The 20642-nt window shown below is 42.1% G+C and overlaps 1 long non-coding RNA gene across 1 annotated transcript; it reads left to right on the top strand.

Moving 5' to 3' along the window:
- The first annotated feature begins 4678 nt into the window (after positions 1-4678).
- Positions 4679-14498, top strand: LOC102554306 (uncharacterized). The gene is made up of 5 exons (XR_015670238.1): positions 4679-4843; positions 7994-8106; positions 11704-11895; positions 12732-12992; positions 13270-14498. It is a non-coding gene; the product is annotated as an uncharacterized LOC102554306 (long non-coding RNA).
- The last annotated feature ends 6144 nt before the right edge of the window (positions 14499-20642 follow it).

Below are 20642 nucleotides of genomic sequence, written 5' to 3'. Positions count from 1 at the left end.
CTTATATTGTTCCTAGAGTTTACAATTTTTATTCAACTCAATACTAGTTCCCCTTATGTTTGACAAATTCAAGACATAGGATACAATGCAGTCATAGAAGGAATTGTCCGCTCAAGCACTAAAAAAATCCAAATTACATAATAGAGAAGGTATGTAAAACACTGTAAAATATTATATGAAATAAAACGAAACAGACGAAAGACAATATGACAGTGTGCAAAGTAGGAGAGCTAGACGAGGTGCTAGGAAACCCATGTTCTGTTCTTGATCAGCAGAAAGGTGTGGAGGGTAGGCAAGGGCTTGTGGAAGGATGAATTCTTATCTGATTCATGCAGATTAGCTTATTGCTCTGTAGTTTCACCTGCTAAGGATGACAATATCCGGCTCCTATAGATGCGGTATAGATTAAATGAATTAAAGCACGTGAAGTGCTCCCTTTATGCTAAATAGTGTTTGCTCTAGTGTTTTATTTCATCTAATCCCCACCTAAAATGTGTCTAATTTTCACTATACTTCAGTATAAAATAAAGAAAATAATTGTTACATTGACCTGACTAATAAGTTTGTGGTGAGGATTTACAAGAAGTGGAATATGTGTGTGAAAGGGCTTTGATTACTGAGTGTATAATACCCAACTGCCCGGTTTTATTTAAAACTTTTTATAATGAACTCTCTAAGTCAGCAGGTGGCAGATAATTCCTCAGTGCAGCCTTTAAACATCTTGTACCTCGAAGCACCATTTGGAACCCATCTTAACGGCATAAAACTGTCAGCTATAACTTGCTGGAATCCTAGTCAGTGAAAATGTGAGAGAAAGAGTGAAACAGAAGAGGCAGCTCATTGCTTTGAATAATCATTTGACTGAGCTACCTTAGCCAATGAACCTGTAGGCCTTGATGACCACATTTTTTACATGATATTAGAGTCAATACAGGGAATTCAATCTCTTTTAAATGTTATCCACTTGGGATGTCTGTTGACATTTTGCAAAGCAAACCATAAATGTACTTAAACCAATGAGTAAAACATTAAAATTAAAAAGCAGCCTCTCTTTTCTCCAAGTACCGTTTTCAAATGGCACACAGAACTTTACACAAGCTCTGGGCACCTCTACTTGTAATTCCTAGGGGCAGTGGCATTCATCTGAGCATTAAGCAGCCTGGTCAGGTAGTGCTGAGTCAAGTCCATTCTGGAACTCTCCTCACTTGTGAATGCAGCACTGCCTCTGAGATGTCATTATTCCAGTGTGATGATAAAGCACTCATTTATACCGCTTTACAGGAGAGAGAACCAGAGTTTAAAAAGCCAGAGCCACCAATTTATATCAGGCTACTGTAACACCCTTGAACAGAATCTCATTTTAAAAGACTGCCTAGAAGAGAAAATGTTTAATCCTCGATCACAAATTGGTAGGTCCCGAAAAAATGTTTCTGCTCTTTTTTTTAATCTTTTTATTTTTCATTAGGGATCAAGTGTTGGCACTAAGACTTACTATTTCACTTATAGCAAAGCAGATCTCTTAATGGGAGAGCTACCACGAAGTCTCTGGGTGGGTTATGTAGCTTGACTGTGCTTATAAAGACAATTGCGGCATTAAGGACAATAGGAGGTCATTCTAAATTACTGATTTAAATGAAGGGCTGTACATGAACCAGTGTGGGGATATCAGCCCTTTCTCAAAACCATCACTAGCTTGGTTAGGAAACACTGGTTTGGATATGTTATAGTTAACTTAGTCTGGAAGTTGGTAGATGCTGTGACCAATACGTTTGACATGATTAATGAGTAGAATTTGTGACAGCAAAAAAAGTGCTTTTTTAATGGAGGAATCTTAAAACCACAAATAGCAGTGTGTGTATTCTTCTGATCTTTGATAAGGGATGGCATTATGCTACAGGTGGACTTTTTATTCAAGGTAGCCTAGAACCTTAAAGCCAAAATGTGACATTTACCTCTCTTGATTTATAGACTTTGTAGCCTTTACTTAAGAATTTATGCAAAGTCAACTCCCAGTGTTTCTTTTCTAAGTATGTCTATACTTGTACAGTTAGAAGACACAGATGCTATTAAAAACTAAGACAGGGAATAACATTCCAAGGCCCATGGACAACAAATGGATACAATTCTAAATAAAATTGAGGCCTGTTTGACTGATAAACTGTATTACACCAGAGCAGGACCCGTTTGGTGTTAACCACATTTCACAGCCCAGTTTGTCCTCCAGCCCATGCTAAGCACACCCAGAAGGAGAGCAGTTCGTCAGCATTTCTTCTCCATTTCCATGCCATCTGATACACTGTTGCCAAGACAAACGAGCTTATAAGCAGCCAAGAAAAGATGAGAGCTCTTTAAAATAAATCCACATGAAGCTCTTAGCAGGCAGGAATCCATCCCTATCTGACTCTGGAACTCTGAGGCAGACATTTAAATAACCATGGGCAAATTCAGCATCCAATCTATACAGCCCAGCTGTCAGTTTCTCGGGAAACCATGGAGAAATAAGCAAAAGGAAGCCAAACTCTAAAAGTAGACCAGGTATAGAAGTCATGACTATGAATCCATCCAAGAGTTCAGAATGCTGTTGTTGGTGACGCATTTGTCCTATACGGAACCTATGGAAACCATCAGTAGAGTTCAGTTTGAACCTGTGAGGACAAAGGTCGATGTTTCAATAAACGTTTTTGAAACAAGGCATAGTCCAAGACAGGGGAACCATGCTGTTCTCCAACCAGTATTTCTGGTTAATCTTTCTGCTCACCTCTGTACAAAAGCTTGGGAACCTGTGTGGTTTCTTCTACCTGTAGGTTTCAGCATTGCACTGTCTTTAATACTAGCTTATCAACTGAGCATCTGGGCAGAAATATCTGAATATATTTATCACATATAACATTGTAATTATTTACAGGGAATCTACAACATATGGGGAGGGAGAAACCAGTCCCTAAAATTAAGAAAGTACACAAACCTGGAAGGTTGAATTTAATTGACAGAACCCACATAAAGGTTCTGATGGACAAAGTTGATATAAGACTTCTGGTGAGCTAGCTCTCTGGTATATGCACCCCCAATGCTCACGCTCGTGGGTTCATATGAACGCAACAACAATAATGACAATAATAATAAAATTTAAAAAGAAACTGCATTTAGAACTCAAGAAGCTTTTAACTAAGCAGTGGAAAAAACTACTGAAACAGAAGGAGAAGCTGCTGCTACAACCAACCACACAGATGAAGACGAAACTCATTATGTTACATGAAAGGCACCCAATGAGAAAAGCAACACTATGCAGGATTCCATTTCTATGACTTTCGGGAAAGGGCGAAGTATAGGGATGGAGTCAAGGTCAAAGATCTGGGGTCTCAAGGGTAGGAGAAGAAGCTGCCATAAAGACAGCAAAGGAATTGGGGAGCTGTTGTTCCTGCTTCTGCAACTATTCCCTGCCTGTGAATTCATAAAGCTTACAGAATCGAGCACCCCAAAAGAGTGGCTCTCACTGTAGATTGAAATCTTAATTCAAGACTGTAAAAGCTTCTTGTGGGCTACACTTTTCTTTCCCCCATTCAGGAAAATTGTCTTCCGAGTATTCCGATTCCTTCTGCTTATCATATTCAAGATTTTAAATTTAGCATCAGCGCCAGCTTTTCCATAAAGCCTTCCCGTGAGTATGTTTCCTCATATTCTAGTTCTTTAAAAGGAATAAGCATTACTCATAGAGCTCGAATCGTTGTGACTAAAACATGTCCTCTCCTTCCTCCAGTTTCCACACCCCATTCCCCGACACGATGTTATGCTTCCTATCATGCATTTTCTGTGTTTTTGTGGTCTGTTACAGTATTATGTTAATAGACAGTAACATTGTATTAATATCACATTCTCTTGCGATTTGCTTTTTCATCCAACACTGCCTTCAAGATCGTCCATTCACTTTTAATTGCTGCCGCCCTGTATTCCACTATAGGAATGTACCAAGTCGCTGTTTCACTGCAGTCTGAGGGCTCTCGGGGCTGTTTCCGGTTGGGCTGTGAAGCACCACCTACAGATTTTCCTCCTGCTAGCGCCGGAGCAGCTCAAGGGCAGAGACCGCTCTGAGCTGCTGGGGTTTTTTGTTGTTGTTGTTTTTGGTTCTTTGGTTTTTTTTTCTCCCTAATTTCCGTGGCACCTGAGAACTGGGAGATACATGAAGCGCTTCGCTTGGAAGATGCTCAGCACACAATACGCCCTGGATTTTAAAAAGCGGGTGGGGGGGTCGGTAAATTATCTTAACAAAGTGCAGTTTTAAATTTGCTATGCCCTCCCTTCTCCACCGAGTAAGATTTGAGGGGAAACTGCTGCAATTCCCTTTAGAAAGTCCTCAAGGTATTTCGGGGCTGAAGTAGATCTATAAAACAAGGTCATTCCACAGTTCGGCTTTCTCCTTAGTGGATCTCCAAGCACTCTACAAGCGCTGTTTTCACGGTGACATTTCCCCCTACTTTTAAGTCAGTTCAGCGAGGTATTCAAAACTTGAAAACGTTTAGGGCGTCTCGAAAGGGCTTTGGTCGCAGTCTGCATATGCATAATAGCATATTGGCCTTCTCACAGAATTATTATTTTTTCCTTTCCGTGGGCCCCAGGTCATGTTTCCGGAGTTATCGTTTAACTGCCCACCTCAAGCAGGTCCCGCGCCAACGCTCTCCGGGCTAGCCGCGCTCCCCACCCTTCCTGCACCTAAGAAGATATAACGCCCTTTGATCTCCTCTCCAGTGCTTTGTGGCTTAAGGAACCTTGATGTGCAAGATAAATACAGACTGTAACTGTGGGCACGCGGAGCCATCTATCATCACCCTGCCTCTGGACGTGACCGGTACTTTGTGTATTTTAGAGAAATTAATCTGCTCTTTAGTGAGAGAAAGCCAAGGGAAGCATGCACCATCTTCCTGCAGACTCAACAGAGCATTTTCAACGTCTCTGGCTCCCCGCACCGCAAGCCACAAACTTGACCTTCGAGCGGATTTCAAAGGCAGAGGTTTCCTCCCTCTCCTTCTCTGACTCCTATGGCGCGCCTGGGCATCCTTGTGGATAGCAGCTGCCTGGACCAGAGCTGGGAACTACACGTCGAGGAGGCTGGGAGATACTAATGGGCGGCGTGGTGGGGGCTGGGGAGCGAGGAAAAGCTGGGCGGGAGGAGAGGGAGAGAGGAGGGAGTGAGAGGAGGGGTGGAGGGGGAGGATGGATCTGTCTGCATATGCATGAAGCACCCAGCACTGCCCTCTTCCCAAGCAGCTGCTGCTCTGTCGGAGGCAGAGGAGGGAGGGGGAAGGGAAGGGAAGGACCAAGATGGGCGGGGCTGCAGAAACTGCCGCTAAACTGGACGCTGGTTTGGAGGGCGAAAGAGGTGATTTGCATGGCGTCCGGTGATTGGCTGAGGTCCGGGGGCTGGGTCTGAGAGGCGGCCCCTGAATGGTTTAAGGAGAAAAATCTCTGAATTCTGATTTCTGAAAGTCGCAGCAGCGGGGTAGATGCAGTATGCGATCTGGACGCCAGGAGGCGCGATGTCCTATCTTTGTTCTGCTTAAAGGGTCCTTTTCCGTCCTCCCTCAGCCGTCCCCGCCCCCACCCCCACACGCAGGCTCACGCAGAAAGTGCAGAGAAACCCTGTGATCCAGTCAACTGGCACTGCCCCGTCTATTAAGAAAGATGAACGCTCCTTTCTCTTCCATCTCCTTCATGGGAGACCACTTTTCATTTCAGATTATCACATCAATAAATATCCTTCGAGGAACAAAAAAGGCATGTTGCCAAAAGATAAAAGAATATATGTGAGATGTGTGGACTGTAGAGAAAAGCACTACACGAAGGCAAAAGAATAGAAACACGCATGTAAATAACGCACACAATCACATCAAGAACACAAAACACAAGGGCAGATACAGACAGATCACCCGGAGAGAACATGGGCTGCTCCCAAGGTCCTCAGAGTCTACATGCTTCTCACACGCTGAAGCACACACCCGCTGACGAGCCAATGGTCTTTCTGAACACACAAGCACACACAAGCACACACACGCACACGTACAGAATCCACACCTCAGAAAATGCATTCATGCAAATTCACACGCAGAGAAAATATTGCCGAAGAAATACTAGAGCAGAATTAAAATGGTTCATCCCCTCCCCCTCCAAAATATACTCAAGCAGAATGATTCTATTTGCATATTACTAATACACGCAGGGCGCTAAAAGGGGGAAAATGGCTCCATTTGAGGCACACACTAGAGAATACATGTATACAATACACACGCACGCGCGTCTGTGGGCGGGACACACCCACAGCCTGTGTCCTCCGCCCATGGGCACAGGCAGAGGACAGATCAGCAGCAGCGCTCAGTACAATTGTCGGAAAAAGAAACCCACCCTATTCAGCTATGAAACATGTCAGAGAGCCAAGGGTTTCTAAGACCCACACCAATACATTCTTGTTACCAAAGTGAGTTGGATTCAAAGAAATAATTAATGCATCTTAGATAATTGAGTGCTGGAACCTATTCGCTCAAACAATACTTCGAAATGACTTCAGCCTGAATATAGCTTTCTGAAACGCTTCTTTAAAAATCTCTAAGAAATTAGACATTCATTTGCTATGCTTTCCGTTGGTTTGTCTTTTATTATTTTTTTTGAAAGCACGGTAGAGACAGCATTTTTCTCTTTCTCCAAAAGACGGGAACTGATCTAGTTTTGTGAACCCAGGAGCTTCCCAGTTGTTTTCCCAGTAAAAAAAGGTGGCAGGGAAGGTCCTCTGCTTACCCTCCCAGCCAGACAGCACCACAAAAGGCATTATTACACACCCCAAATTGCAAGGGCTGTCTATATATTTACGAATCTGTTCAAATATTTAACCTCTTAACTTGCTAAATACCCCCCTCTTCTTCTTTTCTCCCTTGTGCTCTCTCTCTCCCCCCTGTCTGTCTTCTCTCCAGTCCTTTCTTTTTCTCTTTCTCTTTCTAAAAAGGAAAGGCATAGAAAGCCCCCTTTCTGGAGTTCTTGGCGTTAATGTCACAGTCTCCACCTGACACTGTTTTACTCTCGATTTCATACCCTAACAATTGTGGGAGCTTTTTTGTTTGTTTGCTTTTTGCGGTCCCAAAGACCGAGTTTGAATCACCAGTTACGTGTCTTAAGTAGAAGCATTGGGGCTGCCCCCACCCCGCCCCCTCTGCCAGCTTTTAACAGCTCCTCGGAATGCTTCACCTAAATCCGAAGGAGCTTACTGACACTCTAGAAATCTTCAGATTCCCCACCCTCTCCATCCCCACACTCTTCATCCGTGATGAGCGATAAGCGCTTCTTTGGTCCACTTCTTTCCTGTCAAGGAATGAGTAGGGGGACAAATACATTGGAAGAGACCTTCCAAAGACAACCTGAAAATTTTGTCAGTGTGTGGTGACCTACCAAGGCCAGGGGCGAGGTGCACATCTATTGCTGGGACCGACTGGGACTGACTGGGACCATCACAGAGAATTTCTGCCTAAACCTTCTTTTATGGGTCAAATAACACATTCTAAGGGGTAAAGCAAAAAACGAAGGTATCTGGTGGTGGGCCTTTATTACAGCAGGTGCATACGCTTTGGAAAACATTGAGGTTTCCTTGTATTGATGGGTAGAACGTGGGCACAGCGGTCTATGGAACTGATCCTTCATCTCCCAAGCTGCTGCCCAGCACAACTCTGCAGGCGGCTGCCGAGCCGAGGATTCCCTTTGATGGGCAGGTTCACAGATCCATTCCCCAAGGTGCTCTTGCATCACCTAGACTTTCTCCTGTGACACCCTTTAAAGTAGCCTGAAGGTGCTTCTCTATGCCACTGAGGGAGAGGGAGTCTCAAAGAATGTCAGGGAAAATAAAATAAAATAACGGTGCCTGTAAAGTTGATTCAGGAAAGGAGTTGACTCTCAGCGAACTTCCTCTGGCCTAAAAAACAATAGCTTTATTTATAATCTGTTGCCAACTTTCTTTCAGAGATGGTGAAACAATGAGGGGGCAGTTTGGCCAGAGAGTAAGATGAGTTTTCATTGCCCTTTGTTCAATGGTTGACGCATACCAACATACTTCGGGATCCCTCAGCCTGCAAGGTAATCCAGCTGGCAGCCCCCATAAGCATCTTACAAAGAGCCCTCATCCTCGACACTTGCCCTCAGCAAGCTTAAGTTGAGATCACACCTGTGAGTGCTCCAAGAAACTAGCGCCCCCAGAAACCCCCAGCAGCTGGCCTGACTTACTAAAAAGCTCCCTTCTGTAAGGCAATGAACTTTGCTCGCTGCTGTCGTCGGAGCTAGCACCAGGCATCAACAGCTCTCAGAGACACAGAAGCCTTGAGCAAAGGGATAGCAGACATATTTTCAAGTGGTTTACAAATAAAAAGAATCTAAAAAACAACAAAAATAAAAACATTTACGCTTGCTGAAGAGGATGAAAAACTGTTTCAAAACCAACCAGCACACAAGTAATGCTCTCTTTGTGTGCCACCTCCGAGGTGGAGGGACACTGGTACTGCGTACCTTAGGCACTCCCTCTAAAATGTGTGGGTTGGCAGGACTGTGTGATTGTCCACCTACTCTCAAACCCATAAGAAAACTGCGGCAGTTACTGTTGTTCTAGTTTCTTATCAGAAAAGATATTCATTTGGACACATTATCTAAATCTGCGTAAGAATGAAGGCTGCTTGTCATGCGTCCTTCGTTTTCAGTAATGTGTGCCACCCAATTAGAAGCAATTTAGGCAATCAAGACCGTAGGAGAGAAGAACGTGTTAAAAATAGGTTTTCTAAAGCCTCAGAACTCTAATTTGGAGGAAAATCTAAAATTACATATGTAACGTTTCTTTACATAAAATAAATACATAATCTGGGAGTCTCTTGTTCCTTTTTCCCTCGGGGTACCTCTTTCCTTGCCTGCCTGGTTTTTAGGTATTCATAATAGAAGGGAAGTGTAAAGCTCAGGAAAAAAAGGATCTGAGGTTTCTAAAAGACCAAAAGGATCTGGATAGGGCTTGGGACAGTTTTTTCCTGGTTTCTCTCTGTCATCATGTCCGGGACCTTGGTATCCTGGCTCCATCTGCCCTGGCAGGAAAGTGCGGGGAGCCTTAGGGACTCCTTTTCAGGACTGGAGTTTAGAGCCACAGGCCCCTAGCTGGTTAGGGAAGGCAAACTGGGGAGGTGTGCTCAAACCATTGGGGCAAAGTCGAGAAAGCAATCAGCACCTTCTGAGGCTTGGAAGTGCAGAAAAAAGATGAAGACATTGAGAGAAAGGGGGCAACACACGGAGGTGCACTGCACGTGTCCACACAGAAGGGAGAAAGCAAAACTAAAAGATGAAAAGGAAATGAATCCAAGTGATAGCCTCCAGAGGACAAGAGAACGTGCAACTTAGAGATTTCACTTGGCATCCATTTTTTCTGAGGTCTTACAGTCAGAATGTGCTATTAGGGGATGAGAGCGGGAAAGGAGGAACTGAGGCCCAAGGATGGATTTAGGCACACTCTTCTAACCAAGCCTGCGTGCCCAGCACCCAGGCGATGTTTGTGTTTCCATCCCAGCAATCATAAGAGAACTGGTACAAAATAAGACCAGAGTGAAGTTGGCAGAACTTCTCGGAAGTGGTTCAGAGAAGGCTCAGCCCCCTGTGTGTGTGTGTGTGGGGGGGGTGTTCTTTGGATGGGGGAAGGAGCCACAGCCTTTTAATCCTTTTGGCCTGAGGATCCAGATTCCGAGAAGTGAGTATCACTCGAAGTTAACCTCCCAAAAGCTGAACCTTGAGGCTCCTGGATGAGATTGGTGGACTGGAAAGAAGTTTACAGAGACAGTCAGAGCACACCCAGACAGGCAGGCAGGCAGACACGGGAAGTCCTGTCAAGCAGGACGGACATCTTCCAGAACAGAAATTCTACAATAACCCCCTTCCAGAAGCCAGCCACACAGACAGAATTTAAAGTCAAACCCACAGCTATTCCCTTCTGTGGAGGCAGGGAGGAGCGCAGAAGTGGAGACAGTTCTTGCGGATGACTTGTGCATGCCTCTGTTGTTTCAAAACAAAAGAGTCTCCTGAGGAGATGGCCATGCCTCCGCAGGACATGCTTGAGGATGAACTGCCCCCAAGCACAGGCAGATGCCACAGCCTCACCCCAGGTGGCTTTTTGCAAAAGTGTCTCAGATGGCAATCTTAAAAACCCTTTCTAACAGCACCTAATTTATTAGCCATTTGTTCTGCTTGTTTGTGTCTGACACATGAATCGAAACCATTTTATTATTAACAAATTTATCAATTCAGAAATATTTTCATTGTCAAATAATTTCCCCAAAAATAATTAAAAAATTCTTGAAAAATTCTTTTAAAAAGTAAATAGACTGCATTTTTTACAAAATTGAATTAGAAAGGATATTTAAATATATGCATATATAATATTTATGGTAATGAAGTGTTCTGATTCGGTAGAGATAAGCAGTTCTAAATATAATTTAATTCCCTTTTCTTTGTAACACCCACTCTGTTGGTGTGCAAAATAGAATACATATTACTGATGAGTTACACATTGTTTTTTCTTCCAGAGGCCCTCGGTTTGTTAATTTAAGGGCTCGAACTAAATAAAATCCACACTTTGAAAGTTACGAAGTTTTAAAAAGTTTATTTCAGTGAATTTTGCAATTACATAAAATAACAAGTTACTAGTACTAAAAAAAAATTACCAGTTTCTTATGTTTTTCTGTGATTAGCACCAATAGTTCTCTATGTGTTAACTCTCCACAAGGACTTCCTAATGCATCACTCCATCACTCTGAGTCTATGAACACAGAGCACAGACAAGGAAGACGTCAGTATCTTTATGTACATCTACTTATATGTAACGGGAGTGTCTAAGAAGCATTCTACAGTACTCTGGACATTTGCAGAACCAATGTACAACAAGGGCCACAGCACTTTATATTTACTCTTTAGATCTCCCAGATACAAGATACAAGTATAATCACGTTCCTAAACACCTTGGAAAGCACAAGGTCACTAAATTGAGCATTAGGGAATTTGAATCTGGAATCCCAAGCTCTCTTCTAAATACCTAGTGACCCTAGGAGGCACCTAATCCCCATGAGCACTATTTCATCTGTGAACAAATTAGAAACCAGATCAGACAAGCTCCACATGCCATCCAGTTCAAACAGTGCATAGGTTTCACGTTCTGTGAAGAGTCAGTAGGTCTACAGCTATTCAGCTGTTTTCAGAGCAAACAGCGTTAGCTCCTAATTTAGGAAAGAGGTCCATGCTTCAGGCTTCTCATCATTGAGATGGGCTCCTCACTGTAGATTTCCCTTTGCACAGATAAAAAGGTTGACTCTTAAAGCAGCTTAAGGGCACCAAATGCTATGTGAACTTCTCCAATACTGCTACTTTCAGTTGGAGGAAATGAAGTTCTCAGGAATGGTGTTATCTATAAGAATGTCATGTGTCTAAAAAGAGCTTGAATTTTCCCTTTAGCTGTTGAAGTTGGTGAATCAGTCCCTTTGGTAATTTTATAACTTTCTTTAGGAGACAGCTGGTTCACCTCGACAATTATAAGAATCAAGAATTATATTGAAAATGTGCTGTCTGATAATGTCCTTGAGGTTGTCTTTTTCTACAGTAACAGAATCGTGTCTCAGTTTCCTGTCTCTAGCCACCTCTGTTCCCTCTGCTTCCCAGGGCCAGCCCCCGACTAAGGTCCAGCTTATTTACCTGAAGTAACACATTCTGGAATCCATGGCAGCAGATTACAGTGACCTCTTTGCCTCAATTCAGTCCTCAGTCTATGAAATTAATTTCCATTTTGATAACCAAAAGGCTTTCTTTGGAAATATCAGTGACTGCACAAGCCACAGGACAGATCGAGGGCAGGTAGGTGCTCCATCGGGAAAACAAGACTGGGTTATAGCTTCAGTCGCAACAAGGTATTAAGTGACCAAGCCTGGACCGTAGACATAGCACTCTCATCAAACACCCCCCCATACCACCCTTTTTTGTACTAAAAAGCACAAGGACAGTTGATCTTTGGCCCTGAAACTCTCCAAGGGAAACATGGAATGCTACCAAATATCATGTATGCTAATAACATACTGATTCTTCCTATCCCATCCCAGAATAAATGCTGAACAGTGCTTTGATACCTCCGCACATGTGCACGTGCACAAACACACACACACACACACACACACACACACTGTTTATTTTCCTTCAGTCAACTGCTAAAGATACTCTCCCATTCATTGAGAAGATTTTTGGCTTATTCTGCTATACAAATACATAACCTTAATTGTTAAATGTTAACACCTGACAAGTGATTTAGGTCGTATGGAGAGAATTCCAGGCACCAATCTGGGTCTTACCTCACTTAACATTTACACAAGATAGATGCTCCAACAGCAATTTGAGCACCTTGCGTTGCCTGCCTTGGACCTGATACAATTAGAACAACAGCTTAGCAATGTATTACTCGTCTCAGCCTGCTGGACACATGACTGAGGAAAGGACTGAACTAGCAAATGAATGAAAATATACATGGCACCAAACATCTGTGTGTCTGCTTGGCTATTGGGACTGGGAAGAGGTGAAGATCAACAGCCTTTTCATGATTACTAGCATTTGAAAATAGAAATTAAATTCAATACAGTTAACAAATCTGCACTTAGACTGTTAAGCAGTTCATTATCATAAAATTCCCATAATTCTTTCAGCTCACCAAAGTGGGAGAAGTGAAAACTAACTAGTGAAGTGAAGCAAGCTGCAGCATGTTTCCATGTTTGGTCTGGGATCCTTCCGAGGCATGGACTGGGACCAGTTTACAGGGAAGAAGCCAATGTCAAGAGAGTTAACTCCATATATTCTGTGATCCTGATGGCTTGAATATAATGGTGACTAGACTCAAGGGAAGGTTCCTGACTCCAGAGTTGAGGCTCAGTGTTAAACTGATGACAACACAATCTGCTGAAAGAAGTGTGAGATTCAGAGATCAGCTAAGGCTTCTAATAATCCAAAGACAATAGCCATACTGCTAGTAGGGAGACTGGGGAGGGGGGACATGGTGAGGGAGGAGAGAGAGAGCAATAAGGCATGGCATGGTGGCATGGGCCACAGAGTTTACTAAGAGGGGTTCACTCCCCATGTACTAACAGTGAGGCCTTTGAAAAGTCTGGCTCTTTCTAAACCCCAGCTCTTTGGCCATTCACGGGCAGTAAGAATGCTAACTCACCTCTCTGTTCCTCCCTGTTTCAGAAACAGCTGAATCTTCTTGCACAGTGCCAGCCTTATCCCTGAGATGTGATGCTGGAGGTTGAAGTGAACAGATTTGGCTGAGTTGGGTGCCTGGTTACCAGGGCTTCTTTCATGGCTGAAAATGTACATGCTGTTGTCACCAATGACCCCTTCCTTGACCTCAACCACATTATCTGCATGTTCCTTATGACCCTTCCATATAAAGCTCAACTGCACAGTCAGGGCTGAGAAGAGGAAGCTTGTCATTAATGGGAGGGCTGTCACCTTCTTCCAGGAGAGTGATCCTGCCAACAGCAAATAGGATGATGTTGGTGTTGGGTGTGTTGTGGAGTCTGTTGGTGTCTTCATCACTATGGAAAAAGCTGGGACCCACCCACTTGAGTGGTGGGGCCAAAGGGTCATCATCTCTGCCCTTTCTGCTGCCGCCCATGTTTCTGATGGGTGCAAACCATGACAATTCACTCAAGATTGTAAGAAACACTTTCTATATTAACAATGGATTAGCCACCTGGCCAAGTCATCCATGACAACTTTGGCCTTATGAAAGAACTCATGATCATGGTCCATGCCATCACTACCACCCAGAAGACTGTGGATGCTGTGGTAGGATGGCTGTGGGGCAGCCCAGAACCTCCTCCCTGCATTCACTTAGGCTGCCAAGGCTATGGGCAAGGTCATCTGAGAGTTGAATGGGAAGTTCAATGGCATGGACTTCCATGTTCCTACCCCCAATATGTCTGTCATGAATCTGACATGCTGCTTAAAGAAAGCTGCCAAGTATGATGACATTAAGGTGGTGGTGAGTTGGGTATCTGAGGAACCACCAAAGAGCATCCTGGGCTACACTGAGGACCAGTTTGTTTCCTGTGACTTTAACAATGATTTTCATTCTTCCACCTTTGATGCTGGGTCTGGCATTGTTCTTAATGACAACCTTGTAAAATTCATTTCCTGATATGAAGATAAATATGGCTACAGCAACAGAGTGGTGAACCTCATAGCCTACATGGACTCCAAGGAGTATGAAGCCCTGGATCACCCACCCAAGCAAAGAGATGAAAGCAAGAGAGAGGCCCTCAGCTGCTGAGGAATCCCTGGCCCAACTCAGCTCCCTATACTGAGTATCTCCCTCACAATAATGGGAGGGGCCTATGGAGCCCTATTCTCTTGAATACCATCAATAAAGTTCACTGTACCTCCAAATGAATAAATAAATACAATGCTAACTCTATGGTCTTATAACTATTATACATACATATATACTTAAAACGTGTTCTAATAGGATACAGTATTAAGTGGTATCCCAATTGCTATTTGATTAAGATTTATTTGACAATTAAAAGGCCAGCATTTAGTTAGGTTGGTTTGCCCATGCTGCTTGTCCAACATCCTGACTCTGCTTTCCTAATCTGTTATTTTGAGATAATTATCTGTTGCATTCAATATGAAACCAAGCAGCTAGAGTCTTTTGAATTTCAGAGGTAAACTTACATTCATTTTGCTCCACAGAAAGGGCTGCCTTTGGTGATACAGAAGCCCAACTGAAGGAGGTCTGTGAAAGAAGACTAATTTGAGATCAGACTTAGACTTTCGTTACATAAATTTTTAAAATGTATTCTCTCATATATTATTACATCCTGACTGCAGTTTCCCCTCCTTCCTCTCCTTCTAGTTCCTCCACACCTCTTTCCTTCTCCCTCAATCCATTTTGTTTCTCTTTAGAAAATAGCAGGCCTCCCAGGGATAACAACCAAATAAGATATATCGAGTAAGACTAGGCATCTCTTCTCAGTAGGAAGGAAAGGGGCCCAAAAGCACACAAAAGAGTCAGAGACAGCCCCAATCCCACTGGATGGAGCCCCATGAGACCAAGCTACACAACCATAACATATATACACAGAAGGCCTAGATCAGACCCACGCAGGATCCCTGATTGTCAGTTCAGTCTCTGTAAGTCTCTGTGAGCCCAGGTTAGTTGATTCTGTGGGTTTTCTTGTGGTTTGACAGACTTTCTAATCAAGTCATCTATTTTCCTGTAGGAGGAGATTTCCCTGTTCATAATGCTTTGCATGTTTAACATTTTTAATTGTATTAAGATAAAGCATATACAAAATTTTAAAATATTGTAGAATAACTTATAATGAAAACCTTTAATCTCTCTCCTCTTTTACCCACCTTTGGCTTTTGGATTTTCTCCTCTGTTCTTATTTCTTATGAATTTTTTCCCATAGCCTTTTTCATTCACAGTGCAGATTTTCCTCAAATGACTAGAAATACTTTGTTTCTTTTTATAATTAAAGAATAATGAAAAGAGTTTAAGTGTGGTAGTGTGCACCTTTAATCTTAGTACTGGCAAGGCAGAGTCAGGAGGATTTCCGTGAGGCCAGCCAGACTACACAAGGAGATACTGTTATAGTAAAACAATAAAAAATAATAAAAATAAATCATAGTAATAAATAATACAGTAATGTTATAAATTGACTGGTAGCTCCCCGATACGAGTGGAAGTTCACTGGTAGTTCACGTAGTGAAAATTGGCTGTATATGAAACACCCATACATTCCACAAGTTTGGAAAGCTTACATGCCTGTGTCAGCTTCCCCGGACTTTGCTAAATTATAGATGATCTTCCTATTTGCCTGGGAATTTGTATGGTTGTCCATATCGTACACAGTAGGGACCATTGATACTTCACCTAAAGTCAGTTTAAAAGACTGACTTTCCCCACAACTCTTGCCCATCTCTGATAGCCTGGGCTGTGAGCCTTCCAGTGTTATACAGAGCTGGTAGCTCCCTCCACTGTAGTCATTTCTGGGTGCGTTCTGCAGAGCGGTTGCTTCAGCCCTAGTCCATCATGTGCCATTTAAATCCATTTCAAAAGATGATTTATTTTTATTTCTTTGTTTAGTTTTGTTGTGTATGTGGAGGAGCACTGTTGGTGAAAGTGCCACTGGAAGCCAGGAACAGTTGTCAAACCCAAGGAGCTGACCTTCCATATGTTTGTCAAGGTCTGCAGCAGATGCTGGGAACTGAACTCCATTCCTCTGTCTGCAAGTGCAGCACTTAACTGATAAGCTCAGTCTCAAGGCCTCATCCCTGATTTTTAATTTTGAGAACTTTCCAACTCTCTCTCTCTCTCTCTCTCTCTCTCTCTCTCTCTCTCTCTCTCTCTCTTGCTTTTATCATTTTTCAGTGTTGAGTGCTTTCTGAAATTTTATATGGTTTCTGATAATTTATTTATGTTGTAGGAAGGTCACATTGATCTATATTGAAGAAGAAATTTGTTTTAAAGTTTTAAAAAATGTTAAGTATAGTTTTCTCTTATTTAATACAACACCTTCCATTGACTTCTGTTGAAAATGGTAACCAGTCATCAGTCTGAGATTAATTTACTGTGCAATTTGGAATGCTCATTTTGTTCTAAGGTGACCTCTGATTATTTTAGTGATCTCACACAAATTTTCAAACTTTTGCTTTATACCATGAAATAAATGGGAAACATTTCATTTGCTATAGTCCTACATTTAGTATCAAAAACCTGAAGAAAAAAAAAACCTTTCACGTTTATTTTAATTTGTTCACACCCTTCATCTTTTCAAAAGCGACTTAAAGAAATAGGAAATCCTCCTTGAACCACAAATATTCAGACCAAGAACTGGCAATCGAACAGTGGCTCTAAGTTTGCTTAGTACAAAAATGGGATCTTTGATTCCTCCTCAAAATTATCATCACTGCCACACAGTGTCTAGTGTGTCACATATAATATTTTGAATGGCATAGATCCTTAGACTAACTCTTGCATTCACCATAGGTCGTACCTCTGCATTTCACCATTATACCTCCAGAGCCTAGGAAAAGTGCACATCATGATCTATAGGGAACATTCCTAAGTTAGAGGGACACACATCCTGACAATGTTCTGAAACTGTCATGTGAGAATGAGAGATGAGATGCATCATCTTTACACCAAGAATAAGAGTTTGCAGCACGTACATGTCATATGGGTCACCTAAGGAGAATGCAATAATAAGCATTCGAAAGCTGAATGAACGATTAAACAGAAATGACCAAGTACCCAGAAGAAAAGTAAGGGATAGAATACAGGGGCCTGAAGAGATGGCACCAAGTGCTCTTCCAGAGGACCCAGGTTCAAACCCCAGTGCCTACATGGCAGCTCAGAACTGCCTGTAACTCCCTCACACAGACATACAGACAAAACACCAATAAAAATAATTTTTAAAAGAATAAAAGAAAAAGAACCTGGATAAGTAGGAAGGAGCAGGGAAGAGCTTCAACTTGTGCCAAGATCTTAAGTCAAATATGAGCCAGCTTGCGTATTTAACAAGAGTAACAAGCTTTAAAGAAACAGTTCCCTTATGAATCACTGACAATAGAGGCTTTCTTTTTCCCTAGATCTATTTATTAAATGATAGGTTTAAATACTCATGAAGTTGTATTCATCATGTCATATAAAACCATGTTTTTATACAGGGGAGGAGTTTCATACTACATCTGCTTAATTTGGGGCAATTCCTTACTTGTGGTTGGCTGCTCAGAAAAGAAGGGAAAATACAATTTTCTCCTAGTTTGTGCAGATTCTCAGTTTCACCTCATGACTCTAGATCTCCTTTACTGAAAACAAAATGCCTAGGCATTTCTCTAAACATTCAGATGTGTGTACCATAGTCAAATGAACTGGAAGGTGAATTTAGCAAAATTCTGAACTGACATGAGCAGATCACGGCTCTGGGGTACATATTTGCAATGGGACCGCCCTCCGAACAGAGATGGAAGTCACCATCAATTCTAGTTTCTCTGACATGGGAAAACAGCATTTCTACCAGAGCAGAGACATCCAGGACTGAAGAAATATAGCAGGCAAACAAGGGGAGAAAGTAATGATGGTAAAAAGGTCAATTGCCCTTGGTTCCTCATTCGCATTAGTTCATCTAAGGAGCCAAAAAAAAAAAAAAAGTCAGAAAGAAACAGTGTGTGTAGGGTTGGAGGTGGTAAATTCATTTTCTTAAAGTGTTGAGTTTCCTTACAACCACATATGACCTTCCTTTTGCCTTCTCTGAGGAAGGAGGAGGAGCTGTTTCTCTGCCTTATCTATTGTGGCTCTTAAGTCTTGTGAGACAGCAACCAACCTACTTCTCAATACAGGATAGAGAAAGCAGACAGAGGTATGCTTTAGAAATGCAACCAAGACTGCTAAATAGATGAAATAGTTAGGAGCTTTAAAAGTAGGCACTTGGGTTAATTATATTAACAATCTTAATGCAAAAGTTTCCTCTATCTCAACACCCCTTCATGATAAAAGTCCTGGAAAGAATAGGAATTCAAGGCCCATACCTGAACATAGTAAAAGCCAAATACAGCAAACCAGTTGCTAACATTAAACTAAATGGAGAGAAACTTGAAGCAATCCCACTAAAATCAGGGACTAGACAAGGCTGCCCACTCTCTCCCTACTTATTCAATATAGTTCTTGAAGTTCTAGCCAGAGCAATCAGACAACAAAAGGAGGTCAAGGGGATACAGATCTGAAAAGAAGAAGTCAAAATATCACTATTTGCAGATGATATAATAGTATATTTAAGTGATCCCAAAAGTTCCACCAGAGAACTACTAAAGCTGAGAAACAACTTCAGCAAAGTGGCTGGGTATAAAATTAACTCAAATAAATCAGTTGCCTTCCTCTACACAAAAGAGAAACAAGCTGAGAAAGAAATTAGGGAAACGACACCCTTCATAATAGACCCAAATAATATAAAGTACCTCGGTGTGACTTTAACCAAGCAAGTAAAAGATTTGTACAATAAGAACTTCAAGACTCTGAAGAAAGAAATTGAAGAAGACCTCAGAAGATGGAAAGATCTCCCATGCTCATGGATTGGCAGGATTAATATAGTAAAAATGGCCATTTTACCAAAAGTGATCTACAGGTTCAATGCAATCCCCATCAAAATACCAATCCAATTCTTCAAAGAGTTAGACAGAACAATTTGCAAATTCATCTGGAATAACAAAAAACCCAGGATAGCTAAAACTATCCTCAACAATAAAAGGACTTCAGGGGGAATCACTATCCCTGAACTCAAGCATTATTACAGAACAATAGTGATAAAAACTGCGTGGTATTGGTACAGAGACAGACAGATAGACCAATAGAACAGAATTGAAGACCCAGAAATGAACCCACACACCTATGGGCACTTGATTTTTGACAAAGGAGCCAAAACCATCAAATGGAAAAAAGACAGCATTTTCAGCAAATGGTGCTGGTTCAACTGGAGGTCAACATGTAGAAGAATGCAGATCGATCCATGCTTATCCCCCTGTACAAAGCTTAAGTCCAAGTGGATCAAGGACCTCCACATCAAACCAGATACACTCAAACTAATAGAAGAAAAACTAGGGCAGCATCTCGAACACATGGGCACTGGAAAAAATTTCCTGAACAAAACACCAATGGCTTATGCTCTAAGATCAAGAATCGACAAATGGGATCTCATAAAACTGCAAAGCTTCTGTAAGGCAAAGGACACTGTGGTTAGGACAAAACGGCAACCAACAGATTGGGAAAAGATCTTTACCAATCCTACAACAGGTAGAGGCCTTATATCCAAAATATACAAAGAACTCAAGAAGTTAGACCGCAGGGAAACAAATAACCCTATTAAAAAATGGGGTTCAGAGCTAAACAAAGAATTCACAGCTGAGGAATGCCGAATGGCTGAGAAACACCTAAAGAAATGTTCAATATCTTTAGTCATAAGGGAAATGCAAATCAAAACAACCCTGAGATTTCACCTCACAGCAGTGAGAATGGCTAAGATCAAAAACTCAGATGACAGCAGATGCTGGCGAGGATGCGGAGAAAGAGGAACACTCCTCCATTGTTGGTGGGATTGCAGACTGGTACAACCATTCTGGAAATCAGTCTGGAGGTTCCTCAGAAAATTGGACATTGAACTGCCTGAGGATCCAGCTATACCTCTCTTGGGCATATACCCAAAAGATGCCCCAACATATAAAAAAGACACGTGCTCCACTATGTTCATAGCAGCCTTATGTATAATAGCCAGAAGCTGGAAAGAACCCAGATGCCCTTCAACAGAGGAATGGATACAGAAAATGTGGTACATCTACACAATGGAATATTACTCAGCTATCAAAAACAATGACTTTATGAAATTCATAGGCAAATGGTTGGAACTGGAAAATATCATCCTAAGTGAGGTAACCCAATCACAGAAAAACACTCGTGGTATGCACTCATTGATAAATGGCTATTAGCCCAAATGCTTGAATTACCCTAGATGCCTAGAACAAATGAAACTCAAGACGGATGATCAAAATGTGAATGCTTC

This window comes from Rattus norvegicus, chromosome 2, assembly GCF_021556685.1.
Source record: "Rattus norvegicus strain SHRSP/BbbUtx chromosome 2, alternate assembly SHRSP_T2T, whole genome shotgun sequence".
In the NCBI taxonomy this organism is placed as follows: Eukaryota; Metazoa; Chordata; class Mammalia; order Rodentia; family Muridae; genus Rattus; species Rattus norvegicus.
This window is presented reverse-complemented; position numbering and strand designations above follow the sequence as displayed.